The following is a 22339-nucleotide window of genomic DNA, read 5'->3' on the forward strand; positions in this document are numbered from 1 at the left end:
TCCCTTTCCTATTCTCTGTTCAGTACCTAATCCCAGACATCGTGGGCCACAGAGAAATTGACTTCAGCTTGTGTTGTTCTAGAACATCATCTCTGTACCGTTTACTTTTGGTGGCTTATTTGGGTTCAGAGTAGGGCTGAGGAGTGTTAATCCAGACAGGCCTTCTGCTTTCCAGCCTACACACAAGTCTCTTCCCCCTACTGCGGTGGGTTGAGGCCTCTTCTTCCCTCCTTCCTGCCTTCTCACTTTTGATCAGCGATATTAAGTGAGCATCTACTATGTGCCAGATGCTGTGGTCTGTGGAACAGGGCAGATGATAAAAGTGCATAACTGATATAAAGGAAAAGGAAGTTAGGGGCTAGGATTTCTGAGACGGAGGGGTTTATTTGTTTCCTAAGACTGCCGTAACAAATGGCCACAAACTTGGTGTCTTAAACAACAGGTATGGTTTTCTTTCACAGTTATGGAAGCCAGGAAGGCATTGGCATGGCCACACATCCGGTGAAGGCCCTAGGAGAGAAGCCTTCCCTGCCTCTTGCTGCTTCTGGTGGCCCCAGGTGTTCCTTGACTTGTGGCCACGTCAGCCTCATCTCTGCCTCTGTCTTCACATGGCCCTCTCCTCTGTGTCTCCAATCTCCCTCTGATAAGGACACCATTTTAACCATTTTCAAGTGTACAATTCACTGGCATCAAGAACATTCACATGTACTTGGATTTAGGGCCCACCCTAAATCCAGGATGATTTCGTCCGGAGGTCCTTAACTGATTACACCTATACTGAAAAGACCTTATTTCCAAATAAGGTCCCGTTCACAGGTTCTGAGGGGCCGGATCTTTTGGAGGTCGCCATTCAACATACTACAAGGAGCAAGCTCTAGGCATGGACATCAGAGAAGACTTAATGGAAGAGGTAGCCTTCCGTTCAGGCATGCAGAAGAAGGGTCTTTCCAGGCGGGAGTGTGTGAGCACAGAGACAGGACAGTGGAGGGACTGGGGCAGGGTTGGGGTTGAGAAGGACTGGATGGGGGTCAGGTTTCCTGGGCACAGGATAGAGAGAACAGAGGTGAAGGACAAGTTGAGGAAGACAGACTGGACCCATGTCATAACCACTGGCCTGGAAAAGACTGAACACTGTCAAATCAGACAGGAGACTGTGCAAGTACTTGGAAGAGAAAGGTAACAGAAACTTGAGTGAGGGCAGTAGCAGTAAGAACTGATGGGGAGACTTGGCTTCTGACGGTAAAATGGCCTGGGAACACGTACATGTCCCAGAGGGAGGAGGGGGCGGCCTGGGCAAGAGCAAATGAGGGGAAGGAGGCAGAGATGAGGCCTGGGTGACTGGGAGTTTGGTGAAATCGATGAAAGAAACGAGCAGCACAGGAAGAGGACCAAGCATGGCGGAAAGGTGGATAATAGAAACTTTGAGACGTTGGAAGACCAGGCAGGTAGGACCCTCAACCCAGTGAGATTTGGGGGCTTCAGTTCAGGAGGGTGTCATGGCCTGGAGATTTGGGGGTCTTTTATGTGGAATCCTCTTCCGAGCCCTGAGATTGGCCGAGGTGGGAAAGTGTACGGGGCTGGAGAGAGAGCCCTGGGGGCTTCGTCACTTGGGGGGCGGGAGGTGTCAGGAAAGGAGACAGTGACAGAGAGGGCAGGGCAGCAGGAGGCAGAGCTGCTGAGCTTCACTTTCCTGAAGCAGGCAAGAGGGTGTCAAGAAAGTGGGGGAGGACAGAGTTTTGGAAATAGACAGTGGTGATGGTTGCTCCACCTTATAAGTGTACTTGAGGCCAGTGAATTGTACACTTGAAAAGGGGTAAAATGGTAAATTTTCTACTTAAGTTCTATCTATCTATCTGTCTATCTATCTATCTATCTATCTGTCTATCTATCATCTATCTATCATCTATCAATCATCTCCACAATTAGAAAAAATTAATCATGTAATATACCCCCCCTTCCCCCAAAAGTGGAACTGCTCAACAATGTCACATACTGTGGATGAGTCTAAGGGAATGAGAATTGGGAAGAGGAACCAAAGTACCTTTACAATATTTGCCTGAGAGAACCAAGATTAGAAGGGTTGTTTAGTTGCCCCCAGTTGTCCTGCTTTCTTTGGCCGTTTGGGAAACATATTTGCATAGCGGGTTGCCTCCTCTGTTGCGTATCTTGCTTGGAGTTATACAAAAATTCCCAGGGCTGTGAATGCCTGGCCTCCTTAGAGCCAAAGTGGTCACGTCCATGTTTAAACTTCAGAGCAAGAGAAGGTAGCTGGGAGATAGTCCTTCAGAGCAGTCACACGGCTTATAGATAATGAGATGCTAATTGCTGTAAAGATAGAGCGGCAGTTTCTTCAAGAATTCGCCACCTTCTCTGGATTGATGTAACAGCTGCACTGTAATGGAAAACTCAATTCTGCCTTGGCAGATGAACTGTGGCGATCTCCAGCAAGCACCTCTTGGTGTGTTAAGATGCCAGTTGTACTTGAACTTCTTTTTGATGTGTTACTTGGCATCGCCCATAGGAATGAGCATTTGCACCATACATAAATGTACTTTTAAAATTATTATCATAGTCCTATTATATATATTGAAATAAAATATGCGTTTCACAAAATATATCCTGTTTTAAAACAATTATCTAAGGCCAATAGATACCTCGTAAAGAATATTAATTGCCCTCCTGTGGTTTACAAGTGTATGGCAAGAGTGTGGGAGTGTGTGGCATGGGGGGGGAGGGATTGGAGGAATAAGAGGTGAAAACCTTTCTGCATCTCAGTTTGTTCTCATCCGTAAATGAGGGGACAGGACCAGTTGACCTCTGAGGGTACTTTCAACTGTAAATATTATGTGCTCCTGATATCGCGACTAGAACAGCCACAGATATGCCTCAGAGTTTGAGATAAAGCTTTATAGGCTTTGAAGTGGCAAATTGTTACTTTAGTTTAATGAATCAAAACTTTAAGAAGTCAAATATTTGATTAATTGCACCATTAATCTGTTCCTGTAAGTCGATTGAAACAGATTGTTTATTAAGTTAATTTCCAGTTGGTAACGTGTAAATTTCTAATTTAATTAAAATCCCATTATGTATTTTCTTAAGACCAAAGGCACATTGATGTATAGTTTGATGAGTGAAGCATAGCAAATGCTGAAGAATCAGCTCAGTTGCCAGAATGATGATCCCTTCCCAGGTTCTTTGCAGAGGTGGAGCTGGGCCAAGCAACTCCTAGAATTGTGACAAAGCCAGCTTTTTAATGAATGTGAGTTCCACCTGACACTGACCAGAGAGTATGGCTCACCCTGTCCTCAGAGAATCTGAAAATTAGAATTTCAGAAGCCAGGAGCCTTCCCAGGACCCTCAGGCTCTTGTCCTGTTGTTTGCCAGCCCCTCCCAGACTAGCAGTCCTGCAACCTCTGGAGGAGCCCAGCTGTCGCCTCTGTCCCCTCTCCCCTGCCCTTCAGAGATGGAAACGAAGAGCCCATCTGTGCCCCAAGTCTTGTCTTTCTTAGGGCAAAACATCCCCAGCTATTTCAACCAGTGTCCACAGGCCAGCGTTGTGCGCTAGTTCCCCCACAGAAATGCTCCCTGTGGCCAGTCGGGGTGACGCATTCGACTTACTTTCCTAGGGGCCTGCATGCAGGCCTGGGCAGCCCCCCGAAGAGGGGACAGATTTCCTGCGAAACACCCATAAGTAGGCATTTCCCGGGAGGTGTTTGTCCCTCACTGGGCTTCGAGATGCACTGGAGACCCGGGGCTTGCTTTGGTCTTGATTTTCTGGGTAAATGAGGGGAGCAGTGGTTGGAGAGATACAGCAACTCGCATTTGCACTTCCTTTTTAGTGTAATTACGGGGGAGCGGGGGAAATATTTCTCTTTGTTGTCCTGAAAGACGTCCCTCCCTCATTCTTGCAGGTGGGAAACACCGATGGCCACCTGCGTGCCGGCTCTAATGATGGATGTGGCCAAAATGGGGGACAGCTGCCCCCCAGCCGTTCCATTCCTCTCCCCACCCCCCAGTCTCGGTCAAGGTGTAGAAAGTTTCCCCTGGGCACCTGCCTTTACTTCAGCGGCCCCCATTCCTACCGGAGTCTGGGGTGGGCCTTGCAGACAGTGACCTCTCCTTCCCCTTCTGGAACCTTCTTGTCCCTGGCCAGCCTGCCCCCTTATTTCTTTTCACTCAGGTTTCTGGGCAGAAAGACAAGAAAACGTGCTGGCAGAGTCCGGGTAGATTCATCCTCGCTGACCCTCCTGGCCCCTCTCTCACCGCTGCTCGGCAAGCCTCTGGTTCAGCCTGAGGTCGTCTTCACAGCTGCCATTCCAGAGCTTTCCTCTGCCCGAGAACCGAGGCCCTTCGCTCTCGCTGCAGCCCTTAGCACGAACTCATCTTCTCTTGCTCTCAGGAGATCAAAGCCGTTTGGCCATTTAGCAGGGGTTTTCTGGCTCCTGGGCTGCCTTCTCACTTTCTACCTCAGGGGAAGGATCCTGCCACTTTCTCCAACTGACCCTCCACTCGCCCAACGCTGGGTTTTGGTTTCGCCTTTTGTTAGGGTTCAGGCTTCTAGAGGATTCGATTTGCCTGAAGGCTGACCACCATAAAAGCTCCATCCTGACTGAATAAAGCCCTTCTCAGTCAAAGAATGTGTAGTGAGATTATATTGATAAACTGTTTCTGCTTTTACCCATGAAGGAAAGAGAAAGGAAATTCCTGCTTTGCATAAGGTTGCTTGAAGGAAGTTTTCAGAGAGGGATAAAATATATGTGGTTGTCAAGCGCGCGCGCACACACACACACACACACACACACACACACACACACACGGCAAAAGCCTGAGTGATCTGACTGGAAAAGATACAGCAAGACCCGTTCAGACTGAGCCAGTTTCGTCCATCCATAGACAGCGGGAAGGAGCGAGAGGGGCTCTAAAGAGGGGAACACAGCGGGCCGTTGTCGGGTACCTCCTGGCTGAAGAGTTCCTTCTAGATGCAGCTAAGGGGTTTTTTGCTCTACAGCTCCATTCGAAGCGGGGTGGGGAGTGGGAGTGGATTGGCCAGAACCCAAGAGTTGCTGAGAAGCCGACTTCTCACAGGCCTCACGCCCTCTCAGATTCAGGGAGGATCCCAAGGCTTCCTCCAAGGCTCCTATCAGCTGTGGGTCAAGCCCTGGCTTACGTGCAAGGTTGCCAGCGTGCCGTGGCAGAGCCATGTCCCTACAGCAGCGAAGGAGCCGATAAGGCCCTGATAATGATGTTGTGTCTTAGTGTCTGTTTACAAGCCTGTCTCTGTGAGATGCGGAGTTGTGTTGAAACGCACCAGTCGTGACAGACCCCAAACTAATTTCTATGTAACTTAAATGCTAACTTAATAATCATATAAATACCTTCACGTTTAATGCTTAAGCAGAATTTCATTAAAATTTCTTTGACGTTAAGCCAAATTTTGAAGTGAATTGGAACTGGCTTGCATTTCTTAAATTGGACTTTCTTTGGAAATAATGAAAAAGTGTTAGAGTCTTGGCCGAATTCCAGTGACTGTGACTCAACTTGTTAAAGTTAAATTTTAATATTTACACATTACATAGTATAATATTTATACTAGGCAACAGATTGGGAGTGTAGAATTCAAAATAGGATACACTTTGACTTGGAATTACAGTATGGTAGTCATTACACCAAGGGAATTGGGGGTTATCGAATACCGAGACTGGGGCAGCTCGAGCAAAGGAAAGTGATATATAAACACTGCTAAGCAGGCAGTTCTAGCTCGTACTCAGGCGTTGGGTTTTATGGTCATTTGTGCTTTGTATACTGGCTGATCACTGATTTCACTCTTGTTTTTTTTTTAAATTGAGATATAGTTGATTTACAATGTAGTGTTAGTTTCAGGTGTACAGCAAGGTGATTCAGCTATACATATGTATGTATGTATGCTTTTTCAGGTTCTTCTCCCTTATAGGTTATTACAAGATATTGAATAGAGTTCCCTGTGCTATACAGTGGGTCCTTGTTGGTTATCTATTTTACGTATAGTGGTCTGTATCTGTTAATCCAAAGCTCCTAATTTATCCCTCCCCCATCCCTTTCCCCTGTGGTAACCATAAGTTTGCTTTCAAAGTCTGTGAGTCTGTTTCTGTTTTTTACAAAATTCATTTGTATCATATTTTAGATTCCACATATAAGTGATATCATATGATGTTTGTCTTTCTCTTTCTGGCTTATTTCACTTAGTATGATAATCTCGAGGTCCATCCATGTTACTAAAAATGGCATTATTTCATTCTTTTTTATGGCTGAGTAATATTCCATTGTGTATATATACCACATCTTCTTTATCCATTCCTCTTGCTGATGGACATTTACGTTGCTTCCATGTCTTGGTCATTGTAAATAGTGCTGCTATGAATATTGGGATGCTTGTATCTTTTTGATTTATGGTTTTCTCCAGATACATGCCCAGGAGTGGGATTGCTGGGTCATATGGTAGTTCTATTTTTAGTTTTTTAAGGAACCTCCATACTGTTCTCCATAGTGGCTGTATCAATGTGCATTCCCACCAACAGTGCAGGAGGAAGGATCCCTTTTCTCCACACCGTCTCCAGCATTTACTGTTTGTAGATTTTTTGATGATGGCCATTCTGACCGGTGTGAGGTGGTAACTCATTGCAGTTTTGATTTGCATTTCTCTAATGATGAGCGATGTCGAGCATCTTCTCATGTGCCTCTTGGCCATCTGTATGTCTGCTCTCACTCTTACTGAGATACTTAAGTGCATACACAACACCATCCACTAGCTTGGGTGGTAATGGAGTGAGTGAAGCCCTTGGTGACCTGTCCTGAGCCTGCCAGGAGCTGGACTGGCTCAGGGGTGATAAAAAAGGGATGAGCTTACAATTGGAAAAGATAGGGGAAGTTACCAAAAGGTGAATGCAGTCAGAGAAGGACCCTGGAAATTATCCAGTACAAATGCTGTGTTTTACATGTGAGGACACTGCAGCCCAAAAGGGTTAAATAATTTGCTTGAGGTCACCAAGCTAGTTTGTGATAGGTCTGAGGTGGAAACCCAGGTCTCTGGACTCCAATACAGATAGAGGCCCACATGCACTTCCCGGAGGTTTATCAATTCGCAGATGTATAAATAAATAACTGGGGCAAACATCCCTAGCTTCCTTGGCAACGATGCTGTAAAGGGCATTCCAGAGTCAGTTGGGGGGTGGAGTGCAACCGGATGTTACATCTGTTCCTTTCAAAACCCTCAAAGTCAGGGTTCCAGCAGGAATAAAGACGCAGACGTAGAGAATGGACTTGAGGACACGGGGAGGGGAAAGGGGAAGCTGGGATGAAGGGGGAGAGTGGCATGGACATATATACACTCCCAAATGTAAAACTGATAGCTAGTGGGAAGCAGCCGCATAGCACAGGGAGATCAGCTCGGTGCTTTGTGACCGCCTAGAGGGGTGGGATAGGGAGGGTGGGAGGGAGGGAAACGCAAGAGGGAGGAGATATGGGGACATATGTATATGTCTAACTGATTCACTTTGTTATAAAGCAGAAACTAACACACCATTGCAAAGCAATTATACTCCAATAAAGATGTTAAAAAAAAAAAAGGGTTCCAGGAGTGCTGAAAAAATAGCAGCAAAGGCTCAGTGATGTAGTTTCATACCCTCGGGTGTGAGGTCCAGAGGGGAGGGTTCAACACAACGCCCTTTCTCACCCAGTCACAAGCACGTACACATGGATCACTGGGCCAACCTGTGAGGTCCCTGAGCACCCTGAAAATGAACTTACCTCTTGTCAGAGGAGGATTTGGGGAATTGACTTCTGTGGACTTTTCTGTTCTGAGAGGCTCTCATATAAATCGGCCTCATCCCTCGCATGTGGATGCGTGTGTGCACACACACTCAGGCCGGGTATCGGAGAGATGCAGCCCGATGTTCAGCCAGGTCAGCGGCCTCCTAGCCTCAGGCTGTGCCTGCAACATGACATTGAGACAACCAGTCACGAAGGCGGCATTCGGTCCCTCGCTTGGCCGGAGAGTCCGCACCTCCTTTATTTACTAACTCTCTCTGCCTTGTGCCAAACCATGGGCTTTCCTGGAGAGCTTCCAAGTTCCTTCTCTCCGGAAGGAGTCCCACACAGTCTGGAATATGACAGCCTTTTCACATGGAGTGGGTTGCTTGCAGACACCGAATCCTGTTTAGTGTTTAGTGGTTTGTGAACATTTTAAAGGAAACTTCCCAAACTCATTTGATCTATTCAACCTCCTCTTTAGAAATCGCAGGAGAAGGGGAATGTTCCTTTCGCTTCCTCTTCCGCCTTCCCTTCCTCTTCCAAAGCAGCGAGCTGAGAGCACTGCATAGGGATCAGGAAACCCGAAGGGTGGTCCAGAGAGGAGGGCCCTCAATGAAGAGTCAGGAGACTGGGGCTCCCGTCCAAGTCCAGGCTCTGACCAGGTGGATGACATTGGCTGACCCGCTTGCCCTGTTTGTACTTGATCTTCCCCGTAATGGAAAGTGACAGGTTTGATCTCCATCCCCTCCGAAAGACCCTTTGATTGAAGGTTGTTTTCATGCTCAATTTTCCCCTGTTTTCACGTTCCTGGTTGAACCACAATGAAGTGTTTTGCAGGTGTCTGGTGCTTTTCAGGATAATTTTGCTCCTGTGGGAAGATGTATCGTCATGTCTGTTGTTGTAATGTCACGGAACCCTCTTATTAATCAATAAAATTGATGGGTTAATGTGTAGGGTTTTATAAATGCGTAAGCACAGATTTCATCCTGCTGGACTATGTAAACATGACGAATCCATCTTGGATTGTTGTGCTCAACTACCACGTAAGAGGGCAAGTGTGGTCCCACTTATCTTGAGCAATTGAGCATCTAGTTATTTGAATTAATTTAAATGTCTTGTGTCAGTCTCATAAGCTACTTGCATATGAATAGGAAACATAGTTTCAGGTCACGTTCAGATGGTTATTTCTATTTAGTTTTACTGTGTAATAATACCTTACATCTCTGTACAAGTGGGACCTTTTCCCTCTTATCTCCCTCCCTCCAGGGTCTAGTGTCTCTTCTCTTAGCGATGCAAGGATGACGCTAAGTAACATGGAGAAAGCCATTTACCTTCACAGGCGTTTTCACCTACATTCTCTTATTTGAGGGTCACAGCAATTCCCAGAGACACTTACTGGTGAGAAAAGTCAAGCCCTGGAGAGCCGAACTGGCGGTAAATGACGGAGCAGGTGTGGATGAACAGGGCCTCGCCCATTGGGCTCTCTTCATGTATGAGATACTTTTCAGAAGAGACATTTGAAAGCTCTAACGAATCATTCTTATGCATTCATTCACCTCTGCTAAGGATATCGCAGCCCTACTGTTTGCAATGTAATGGACTTAGGCACTGGGAGGGCGAGAGTGATTAACGTGTTGTGCCCGTGGTAGGCAGAACAATGTGCCCCCAAAGAGGTCCATGTCCTAACCCCCCACGCCTGTGAACATGTGGCTTAAAAGAGGGACCTGGCAGGTGTGATTAAGTGAAGGGTCTTGAGCTGGGGAGATGATTCTGGATCGTATGCTTGGGCCGTAAATGTAATCACAAGGGTCTGCATAAGAGGGGGGAGGCAGGAGGGAGGGTCAGAGTCAGAGGAGACGTGACGCCGGAAGCAGAGGTGAGAGAGAGATCTGAAGATGCTCTGCCGCTGGACTTGCAGGTGCAGGAAGGGGCCACGAGCCAAGGAATGAAGGCGGCCCTTAGATGCTGGAAAAGGCGAGAAAACAGATTCTCCCTCAGCACCTTTAGAAGGAACACAGCCCTGCCGACTTCCGACCTCCAGAACTGAAAGAGGATACATTTGTGTTGTTTGAAGGCTTCATGTTTGTGGCGAATTGTCCTTGAGACAGGAACTCCCCTTCTGTTTGGCTCTGAACCCAGCCTGGATGGAAGGTGCAGTGTCAGGCGAGGGCTGCTCAAGGAGGCGACAAGGAAGATGAGTCCCAAACGTCTGGGCACAATTTTTCTGTGTGTCACTGTGCCCCAGGTAGAGCCACTCTAGAGGGAAATGAGTAGCCTGAGGATTACACTTGTCCTGAGGGGTGGGGGACAGAGCAGTACAGGACCAAGCGTTCCTGAAGAATCTGTACCCTGGCCCCGTCTTGCCACAGTCATGGTATCCACTTCCTCGGAGGCAAGCAAGCCCACCGGGTGGTCATCAATTATAGATCTGTGTGAAATCTACGGACGTGCAATATATATGAGTGTGCGTATATATAAGTCTCTTAAGATCCATGTGCAACACAGCATATAGATCAGCATAATATTCAACATCCATTAACTTACGGACACACTGTGGAATTCGAAACAGCTGAAGCTTGAAGTTGATCATCTCCTTTCTTTCCAGTTTGCGTTCGAGCGTGCATTACGATGAATGGAAGCAATTATAGACGGATTCAATGGCAGTGCCATCATTTATTGGAGTATAATTCCTCTAGCCAATCAGTGCTCTAAGTAACAATAAATTATATTAGACTTCCAGTATTACTTGAGCATGTAGGGGGCTGCGGATCAATGGGTATCTGAGACTTGAAAAGCTTCGGCATTCAGTTCTTGTTGAATCTGTAATTAACAAATGAAACTCAACTAATCATAGTAAATTGTTCATCTGACGACATTCTTGTTGTCAAGCACACTGTGTGCTAGGGAACAGGAGTGTGAAGTACCACAGAGTGTGGGCCTGTGCTCTTGCCTGTCGCGGTGCCCAGCAGCAAAATGAATGTATCTATCAGCGTGTTCGAATGGCGTGTTACTGTGATAAAACGCTCCATCCTTGCAGGCTGCTGATTCATCTGGCTTGCACAGTGTGTGCTAATCAATGATTGTTTTATATTAAAAGGCACAGTTTAATTTTGCTACAGATTGGTTGGCAGTTGCCCAGGAAAATATCAGTAAACTGAGGAGTCCTGAAAGTAATGTGTGAAATGTATGTGAAACAGGTAGAAAGAAACTGCTGGTGGCTTCTGCTAATCAAAATCCTTCCCAGCTCCTCCAGGCACCTGGGAAAGAAAACAAGCATACAAGGCTTCACAACCGCACAGAGTTTCGATTTAAAGACACAGTTATTGGTAGATTAAGTTCCAGTCTATTATTTATTCTCTCTAGTTTCTCTACCTGAAAAAAATGCCTTCACCTTGTAAAATGACATTTACATTAAGCCTGGAATAGTGCTTAGGCTCATTTGAGGTTTCAGAGAAGGGCGGGCGCTGGCACGCACACACTAGCACAGTGTTTGCGATGCTCATTACAAATATTAGGGACCACGATGTTCAGTAACTACTTAGCATAATTTTGTTTTACTTGTTTACTATGCACCAGCGATACTCAATTGAGTCTTAGCATTAATACGCTCGTAATATACAGTGCAGTGCCTCCGTATGGCGCATTGGGTAGAAGCATATTAAACATATTACACAGACAGAGCTCAACACCTCACATATTATTGATCAACAATGCACCAATTAGACAATACAGCAGTCATGAAAATAAACACTGGCATATGTGCCCAAGGTCTAAATGAAAATGAGATGGAGGGAACAAATGAGAATAGAGAAGGGGGGATAACAGAACAGGACCGCATAGGTTAGATCGTTACCATGAACCCAAAGGCACAGAGTCTTCTGTTGTCTGGAGACAGAGCACTGAAACCAATATTGTTTATGCGAAGTGGGTTATTAAGTAGACCTAGAAAATCTCTCTTTTAAGGCCAGTGCTGCCCAATAGAAATATAAGGGGAGCCACAAACACAATTCTACTTCGTTTAGTTTCAATTTTCTAGTAGCCACATTTAAAAAAAAGTGAGAAGAAACAGGTGAAATGGCTTTTCTTGACACTTGATTGAACTCAGTGTATGCCAAATATCATTTCACCATGCAATCTGTTAAGAATTATTAATTCTATATTTAATACTGTTTTCATACCAAGTCTGAAATCTGGTGTGTATTTCACACTTACAGCACATCTCAGTTCGGACTAGCCATTGCCCATGCTCAGCTTGGCTAGCGGTTACCGTGTTACTGCAGTTTTCCATTTGCCTTTATAGTTTATCTCCTCCTCCTATACTGTGTGCTCTTCTGGATCAGAGGGTCTTGGGAGGCTGTGAGCAGCCCAGTGACTGGCTCAAGGTCACTCAACCTTGAAGTGGCAGAATCACTCTCTGAGGTCTTTCCACTAGATGCTCTCCTCCTTCCAAAAGTCCACCTGCTATATGTCTCCCCATTTCATTGTTTTTCTACAAAGACACACTTATGGATTATTAGTCCATTAATAATGATAGCCCATCAAAAGCTGTTTTCTAAAAACCTTAAAATAATGGCGCTTTGCTCTACCACTTAGCGACTTTTCCCATGTTCTGGAAGAATACGATTAGCAAGCATGTTACAATTAGAGCACAGAGTCCTATAGTAGGAAAAAAAAAAACAAACCAAACAACTGCTCCTGGATGCAGACAGCTTGCCTTTGTATCTGTTCCTGCCCTTCATTAGCCGAGCGACAATGTGAACATTGGGCAGTTAGCCCTTCTGGGTCTCAGTGTCTTCATCTGTGAAATGGGAGGTCAGAGTGCCCGTCTGGCCTATTTCCCAGGGTTGTTGGAAGTCTCATACCAGATCAGACTTGTGGAAGTGCTTTGGGAAGTGACAAGTACCATGCAAATGTGAGAGTGTTGCTTTTCAAAAGAGAAGCAAAATTTTAAAATCCTGCTAGGCACCAGATGCATGCATGCATTTATTTTGTAAGGACATTGATAATATATGAATCCACTCACCTACAAAAAATTACCCCACTCCCGATAAGGCTAAGCCTTCCTCAGTCAGACCCCACTCTCTCCTCCTCCCCCTAAGCACCCGCTGCCAGTCAATCTTACACAGGCATTTTGTCAAGGTGCGGACATTTGGATGAAGGCCCAGCACTAGATATGAGACAGGCCATCAGCACACGCGTGCTTTTGAACTGGGCTGAGCTGGTGACCTCAGGCGAGCAGAGGGCCCTCACCTCCACAGCAGGGCCCATCTGCACCGATGCTTGCGGCTCTGTGCTGCCGCACGGACCCTGCTTACCCTGTACGGAAGGGGGGGTTTGCGCATGCGCTGTGCTGAGACTCAGGAATGCATTATGCACCGGTGGGTAAATCCCCTGGATCCACACGCGATGCCTAGGACAGACCTGCCCCTCATATTGACTCAAGCATTTTTCATAAGAGCTGGAAAAAAACGAAAAGCCAGCACTTTCTTTCTCATATTAATTGGCAGGAATGTTGGCTGTTAAACCTACTGTGGCAGTATTTCCTGTGGAGAATTTTCTCTTTATTCAGTGAGGACAGTAGAGGGGAAGAAATACCTGCCACTAGCTGCTATCATGGCAGCTTCAGTGATGATAATGATAATGATGGTCAGGATGGTAGAAATGGGAGCTGCTATTTTGATCAACAGTAAGAAGTCGTTTTCGTTTCAGTGTGAGATATTAAAATATTAAATTGCAAGGCATTGTTCATTTTTATTCACTGGTCTTCAGAGAGCAAATGCAAAGTGACGGAAGGATTTTAATAACAATAGCAAGCATACCTAGAATGAGCATTGTTAACCAAATTATTATCACAGATGTCATTAACATGTGTCGTGTTTCAAAAGAGGAAGCATCCACAACAGGGTCTCTGAGCAGTTAAATAAAACAGAAACAGTTCATTAGAACAGAAGGAAACTATCTGGATGCATTGGTCACAAGTTGCTTGCAAGCATTTCTGACAGCAGCCCTCTGTTGAAGAGAAAATTGCACAAATTGCCAGTTATTATCATTTTTAATAAATAAGCCTTCTATCTTCTCCCGCCCTCCTCTCCCTCCCTCTGGCTTCTCAGTGATTGTGTTCAACAAGCATATTTTCAGTGGGACCATTGCTATTACAGAGTGATTGAGCTCTGATTTACGCATCAATTACCCACCTTCATGGAGATTTTCATGCTCCCCTAGCTGACATCAATGAAGCATAACTGCGTAAACGCTTTATTTCATACCGGTTTTGGATAACTGAGGCTGATAACTAATCATATTGAGAGACAATGTGCTCGAGTACAGGAAACAATAAATGCTTCCCTTTGAAATCTCACCTCTTCTTTATGAGCTCGCCATTCACGTACTTATCTCAGTCATCCATTTCTCTGTGAGGCTCTTCCTCTCACTCGGTATCACAAGTGCAGTTCGGGTTTGACCCTTGAATCCAAGCATTTGCAAAGACCAAACTCTCATTTTCCAGCTTCCCCGAAGAGCAGAAAATCTTGCTGTTTGCCCACCACTGTTGTAGACCAATTTTGCCAGACATGGACAGTCCAAGGGTCTGAGCTTGGCCGCATCTTTCATCTCTTGTTCACTCATCCGTGTTTGTCCCACGGGACCATCTTTAGTGCCACGTGGTTAGTGTGTACTTGAACGAGCTGATGTGCGGACTGGGAACACTTCCATTCAAGACCCAGCTGGAACACAGCTGCCTGTGTTCCCACCCCACGCCAACCTGAGAATGTTCCCAGGGCACTTTGTTCCTATGGCCATGGTGTGTGTTACCCTGCAGGGTGATGATTTCAGAGTGGATTTACCTCCCCTCCTGAGCTGTGAATTTCTCAAAGACTCATACTGTTTCTTATTTTTTTCTGAGCACCAAACAGGGTCCCTTGTGTGACCTAGGCACCCAGTAAATGTTTGTTGATTAAATAGACAAACTAATTAATATCTTAATATCTTGGTCAATATTTGTCACCGAACTAGGGCAGAAAAAATGTTTACCTGTCATTTGTTCATTCATTCAGTCAAAAAATATTTACTGAGAGCGGAACACTGAGGTTGGCACTCTCCCAGATAAATGGGAAGCAGAAATGCGTGATTCCTCTCTGGTGGACAGTTTCATTTGGCACCCACGGTTCTCTCAGAGCGGGAGAGGGGGAAGGAGACCAAGTAGGAAAGCCTAAGGAGAGTTCAGCTGGGATAGAAGCGAGAAGGGTGGATATCATGTCACTGGAGTGAAAAAGATCATTCCTAAGGCCTTGATTATCCACACTGACTGTGATGAGGCCCAACGTGTTCACTGTGAACTGACTCAGAAATGCCATCCGGGGGTGCAGGGGTCTGCCCGTGCTGCCATAACCAAGTCCCGCAAACCGGGAGGCTTAAACAACAGATCTATTGTCTCCTGGTTCTGGAAGCTCGAAGTCTGAGATCAAGGCGTGGGCAGGGTTTGTTCCTTCTAAGGGCCGTGAGGGAGCATGCGTTCCAGGCCCGTCTCCCAGCTTCTGGTGATTTACTGGCCATCTTGAGTGTTCCTTGGCTTGTAGAAGCATCACCCCGATCTCTGTCCTTATCGTCACACGGTGTTCTCTCTCTCTTTGGGTCTGTGTCCACATTTCCCCTTTGAATAAGAACACCAGTCATAGTGGATGAGGGACCCACCCTACCCCAGTATGACCTCATCTTAACTAATTACATCTGCAGTGACCCTATTTCCAAGTAAGGCCACATTCTGAGGTCCTGGAGGTCAGGACTCCACCAGATGAGCGTTGGGGTGACACACTTCAACCCAAAACAGGGGGCCACCATGTCAGGCACCTCATCGAGGCAAGAGGGAGAAGTGTAACCCAAGAAGGAGTCACAACTATGTCCATGTGACATGTGGGAAAGGAGCCTGGAGTCATGCCGATGCGGAGGGCAGAAGCAAGCAGTGCCCAGTGGCTGTTTGCCGTGGGCCTGATCCCATGCCCCGGCTGTGTGCTCAGGCCGGAGCCCTGCGGGGTGCATGTGCCAGGGAGGGGCAGGGGCCTGAAGAGGAAGCCTTAAGGGGGTAGAATTTGCCCGGGCAAAGTTTAGTGAGTATACGCGGATCAAAGGGTTTGGTGAGACTTGAAAATAGAGTCTGCTTAAGACTGTCAATTATAAACTGCTTGTTAAGGGCATTAATTTCCTTAGTTTAAAAGTAATTAAGAATGCGATTTCTGAGAAGATACTGTTTTAAATTAAGTAGTTATTGAAATTGTCTTGCTCATAGCTAACTGAAAATAAAACACCTTTTAAAAGTGTCATTTATGAGAAGCCAGGTTTATATTAGAACTTTGACTTGGCAAAGAATTCCTGATATTTAGTGGGCATGGAGAGGAAATACTTCAGGCAGCTTTTTCCTAGCTTGAAAAACAGAGTTGTTCTGTGTAGGTTGGCGGCAGAAGCAACAGGTATGGAGCGGGGGACGTGGCCCATGGGATGGGGCCAGGATCCACGGGGGCTGGACCAGGAATCATCAAGAGCAGAGGGCCAAGCCGGGCACCCTGCCTGCCGTGAGGCAGAACTCAAGCCGACCACAAAGAATAATCAAAGCTGGACACCACCTCCTCCGTTTCTGATTATGAGAAGCATCCTCGTGTTTCCTTCCTGGAAGTGGATCAAAATTTAGATCTAGCAGCTCTTAAAAGCTCAGCATTGGCATTGACTCTGATTCGTTTAAAGAGAGAAGTACAAATGAGGGGAACAAGGTAGATGCTGACAAGAGGGGAAGCGAGGATGTTGTCTATCATTTCGATTTTTCAATAGTTTCACCGATTCAAACATAAACGTATAAATAAATACACGTAACTGTATTCACTCTCTGAGTGTGTATTTCTTGGCTTGTGTTATCCATTCCAGGCCCCTACTCGTCTTCAGGAAGTGTCTTTGAAGACTTCTGAGTCATGCAATTGTTTGCAGCTCTCTCTGTGTGGCCAACAGTGAATGTGAGATGCTTGTAAGGCATCGGTTTGTGTTACCAGTGGGTCAGTGAGCCAGAAGGAGTGACGGAGAAGTCTCATTTTTGATGAATGGGTCAGAACTCGAGTTATTTTTAAATGATTTTCTATAAAAATGGAAATCAGACACCTAACCTAAGAAAATATGACAGAAGCAGAAAAGAAACTTCCGCGTGCTTAGATATCTATGGACAATGGAGTCTTCTTGTAGCGGGGTACCTGAGTATGGAGGAGGGAGGGGATGCTTGAAGGAAGATGAAAGGAGATGAAGGTGCAATCTGGGCTGCTGGGAGAGGAGGGAAGGAACACTTGTTGGGGAGACAGCCATCTCTCAAGCAGACAGGGATATTGGACCGCGTCTCTTAGCCAACAGTCACATTGTCCAAGGACAAAAGAATTTAATTTCACTGGAACGATTGCTTTTAAAGTACATTTTAACAGGCTTCTAGAAAGTTGAGTTGAGTACTACTGTAGGCACACCTTTGGGTTGCCAGAGTCATGGTCATTCTATAAAAGAGTGGCATTTCCATTGAAAGGGAATCCTCTAAAAAATGGAATTTTCGTGCCCTCTTACAACATTGTTGCCAATCATTATCCGTCTGAGTGTCTACCTGTGCGTGCTGTTTGGAGAAGAATCTATACCATGCTGCTACAGCCCCCTCTAAGCTGAGATATTCTGCTTAGATAATCTGAAGCAGGGAGTTCAGATTTTCGCTGTCCCCCCTGGATCCACTGTGCTGTGCTGTCCTGTGAGCAGAGCTCAAATGTGTGGATGTGCCTCTCTGGCAGGGACCTTCTTTCCTATCTACTAGCATCTTCTTTCTGGCTAAGAGGGTGGCCTCTGGATAGGGCAGCCTCAGCGCCTCTTCCGCTTGTTTCACTTACTCATTGTGTCATTTTTTGGGCATGTCAACCTCTCGGGGTCTCAGGCGCCTGTCACCTCATCTACAAAGTGAAGATGACACTGCCTCATCAGAGTTTTTGTGAGGATTAAAGAAGATAGTCCTCTGAAGATGGCTGCACTGGTTCCTGGCATGGAGCAAGGAATGAACAAAGAGTGCTATTAGTGTTACTGTGGTTGTTCTGCATGACAGTCCAGTCTTGTAATAACTGCTCTTCACCTTCAGGCATTTCTGCCAGCATAGACCAACAAGGCAGACTTCTGCTTCATAGAATACATCTGTTCCGTAACGGGGCCTGGCTCTTGATTTACCTCCATGTGAAGTCCATCCAATTGAGGCACACCCAAATGGGTTTAATAAAGAAGTTTATATGTGAAGGATCCTATCATGTGCAAAGACTAGAAGTTGTTTTATATTGGACGCCTGGGAACCCCGGCCCGCCCCGTCCCCCGCACCAGGAGATTCACCTGCAGTTGGTCTGGTGTGTGACTTGGGCACCGGGATTTATAAAATCTTCACTGGGTGATTCCCATGTGCAGCCAAAATTGAGAAGCAGGTTATAGAAGATTGGTAATATTTAGAAATGTTTTAAATTTAAAAAATTATTACTTTAAACCTCACGTCAATATTAGTTTGTGTATTAATTCCATACATTGATCAATTTCCTGTCGCTATCTCAAGGATCATTTTTGAGCCTATAGAGAAAAGATTTTAAAGGCTATCTAATGAGATATACTTTGTCCTGGTCTGTTACTAGAAAGACATTAGACCTCAAAAATTAGGAAAATTTGCTCTAGTTTTTGTGGAATGAAGAGAACTCATGAAAGCTACACATAAATATCTTTGGCATATGCAGGTCTTGTAGCTCAGACTTTTTGAAAGAGCTCTGGGTTAGGAAATCAGGTGAGCGGTGTCCTGGATGCAGTTCTCATAGGCTGGAACCATTTTCTGAGCCTCAGTTTTCCATCTTTAGATGGAATACCAATACCTGTCTTGCTAATTTATCAGGGGTGTCTGAGGAGCACACGAGTTAGTGTGCAATAGAGTTTTGTGGGATGAAAGTAAAACCTGATCATGTTGACCCTGACCATGGTGTCAACGATCTCATGTGAGCAGACATTACCAGCTTACAGAAGCCTCCCTCGTTCACTATCACACTTGACCTTGACATCAACCACATGAAGAGGAACTCCCATTTTACACATAACAAAACTGAGGCTTAGAAATGTAAAATGAGTTATTAATGATCAAGAGACTTGTACGTGAAAGAGTTACAAAGAATCTGGGTACCATCATTTCTGGACACACTATGAAATTCTTTAGAAACAACAGAACCTGTTTCTTTGGTTGGTGTCAGGTTCGGTTTTCACTAGGTTGTTTTTGTTTTTGTTTTTGTTTTACCATTCCTAGATATATTCAATTATCTTTGCAGCTTGAGTATTTGGTATTTCTTAGAGGTATTGCATCATTTGGGGAATTTGGTAGGCTAGCCAAAATAGTTTTGCCCTAAGCTTCAGTCAAACACTTTTTAAAAGTGTCTTCCTCACAATATCTGTATTTGACATTGCTTATTTATATACAAGAAGGTTTGCTGTGATCACCTGTAGCGTGCTGTCAGTGACTTAGAAGCCATGGACCTTTCCCTTAAGGAGTAAAAAGTCTAATGGGAGATATAGAGAACCCCAGTTAAATCATTATCAACTCACGAGATTGAACCCCCTTAATGAGCCTGGTGTAACTTAGGACTGGGAATATCCCTACAGTGGAATATTATTCAGATACTAAAAAAAGGAGTGAAGTATTGATCCATGCTACAATGTGGATGAACCTTGAAAACATTTTGATAAGTGAAAGAAGTCAGGCGCAAAGGACCACATACTGTATCATTTCATGTGTATGAAATATCCAGGATAAGCAAATTCATTCAGAGAGAAAGTAGATTAGTGGTTGTTGCTTAGGGCTGGGCTGGAAGGGAGAATTCAGGGCAGGGGTAATGCCTAAAAGGTACAGGGCTGCTTTTGGGGGTCATGAAAATACTCTAAAATTATATCATGGTGATAGTTGCAAAACTCTGTGAATATACTGAAAACCACTGACTGTATACTTGAAATGGGTGAATTGAATGGTTTGTGAATTATATCTCAATAGAGGTGTTATAATAATTTTTAGAACAGGGTGGGGAGCAGAAGAGAAGGAGAGGAGGTGAGACAAAAACAAAACAAGAGGAGTGGTTCTTGGAATGTCTGCCTGACCCCACTGGAGGATGATTTGACAAGCCTCCTGGGTGAGCTGAATCTGCTTCCATTTTCAGAAGTAGAGGGACTGGGATATCCCCAAGGTGCCCTGGAGGGAAACAGGTTTAATATTCCCCTGTTGGTAATACATCATTTTAAAAAGCACAGATTTAAGGGAGCTCTCAGAATGAGCACTGGCCCATTTCCCGAAGACCTAAGAAATTGGCATGACTGGGTGGGCAGCTGACAGATATGGAAAGTAAATGTCTTGTGTGTCTTCTGTCCTTTCATTCCCATCTTGATTTTTTCTTTTTAATGAGAGCCAGTGTCTGTGGGGGAGAGAATCCATTTGCTGAAGAGAGTGGTTGTATGCAGAGTTGTATATATGGTTGTACGTATGAGTCCTGCTGTGGAAACAGGACTTAGAGGTTCTCCTGATGTATAGAAACTCCTTTTCAAGGCCATACTCACATCCCCAGATCCAGGGTTCTCGTGTGTCTTCCCTATATGTGCAAAATAAGTTTGGCCTGGTTTTAGCTGCTTAGAATAGTTTGGGAGTTAGGACTTTACATTGCAGTGCTCATGGATATTAGCAGATAAAATAAGGATTTCACTTGGGGGTGATTTTGAAGGTATTGAATAGCAGAGGTTTTCTTTTTTTTAACTAACAGAAGCTGTACAGACATTAGGTCAGTGTCAAATTCAACACAGGGCTAGATATTTTTTAAAAAAGTACCACTTGGAATTCTGGAACATGTAGTAAGTATAAATATCTACACATTTTATAGAAGGCAAAAATTCATTCAGGAGAACCAGAAGGAGTGAGTTATAGCTTATGTTTGTCCCTTGGGTGAATTAAATATGTCTTTTTATGCTTTTACAAAGATATTAGCCAAAATAAAGGTGTTTTAGTGCCAGTTGGATTAGAAAACAAGTGAGACTGAGTTATTTACTTTCATTTACATTGTTACTACCATAAATCCTGTATTAGTTAGCAGTATTTTTAAACAAACTTGTCATTTTAAAATATCAGTGTTTTTCTTTATGTGTCCCCAACTAGCTTTGTACAATAACCAAATTAGGCAAGCAATGATGATTATACTTCATGAAATATACAAACCAAATGGACTTAAACTGGTTTTTACTCTCATTTGCTCAGCTTCTTCCCACATATGTAGTTAATTTTTACAATCCCTTTAGGTTCTGTACGTTTTGGTATAAGGAAACTAATGGTTTTTCTATACTCGCATCCAAATGAAGTTCCTAAAGTTTTTCCCTACTGACAGTTTCTAATAAAATACAATCCTAAGGAAAGTTGACCAACGGAGTGCAAATGAGACTAATATTTATTCTTGAGTGTGATGGAAGCATGAGAGTCAGGAGGGACAAACCACGGGGTATTAGGAAGAGAACTAGTTTGGAAAGCAGAAAACCCGAGTTCCCACCTCCTAGTTCTGCCACACACCTGCTGTGAGGCCCATTGCCTTTCTGAGCTCAATTTCCTCATCCGGAAAATGAAGGGACCAGAACTAGATGATGACGACAGTGTCTCTTCTAAAAGACTAGCCAGCATTATCAGCCTGGGGTCCTGCCGCTGTGAGCTGATGAAGACGGCATAATTGAGCTTCCTCAATCTCAGTGAAGCTACGTGTGTTCCGGGTTTTATCTCCCCATGAATGTACCTGTGGCTCCTAATGATGAAAATGGGAGTTGCTTGAGTCTAAGATCAAGTTTAAGGACGAGGATGGGAGAATATCTGAGAGAAGGAGAAGAGGAGGAGAAGAAATCACTTGAACTTGAAGATGGAAGAGACACAGGTTGGCATCTTCCTTCGCCACCACCTTGATGAGGCCTTGGGATGGCTCCCTTCATCTCCAGAGGGCCGTAGATTCCTCCTGTGTTAAGAGGGCAGGTTCTCTTGTTATTGGAGGCCAGGGAGACCGATGGGTGGGTGAAATCAGAGCTAATATAAAAGACCCATTCTAGAGAGTAGCTTCTCACCATCACTGCCTTGCACTGGAGTGAGTAACAGGGTATAGTTGGCCCTTGAATAACGCGGGCTTAGGGGTGCTAGCCCTTTGTACCCACGGGTTCCTCAGTATCTGCGATTCTGCATCCGTGGATTCAACCAAACTCGGTTTCAACTACCTGTGGATTGCGTGGTACTGTACTATTTACTGTTGAAAAAAATCCACGTGTAAGTGGACCCACGCACCTCAAACCAAACGTGACTCAAGGCCTTGGTGAGTTAAATGTATAGTTAAATGGAACTTGTTCTTTCTGTCCTTTTTCTATCAGCTAGTGGAGATGTCAGTGATGCAGGGATTCCAAAAAGATAGGCTGAGGGACTTCCCTGGTGGTCCAGTGGGTAAGACTCTACACTCCCAATGCAGTGGGCCCGGGTTCGGTC

The 22339-nt window shown here is 45.0% G+C and overlaps 1 protein-coding gene across 4 annotated transcripts in view; it reads left to right on the forward strand.

Annotated features, from left to right (window-relative positions):
• AFF2 (ALF transcription elongation factor 2) overlaps nucleotides 1–22339 on the forward strand; it is a 498852-nt gene that overhangs the window by 135737 nt on the left and 340776 nt on the right. The gene's annotated exons all lie outside the window — the stretch shown is intronic.

Source organism: Balaenoptera acutorostrata, chromosome X (assembly GCF_949987535.1).
Source record: "Balaenoptera acutorostrata chromosome X, mBalAcu1.1, whole genome shotgun sequence".
NCBI classification, from domain to species: domain Eukaryota; kingdom Metazoa; phylum Chordata; class Mammalia; order Artiodactyla; family Balaenopteridae; genus Balaenoptera; species Balaenoptera acutorostrata.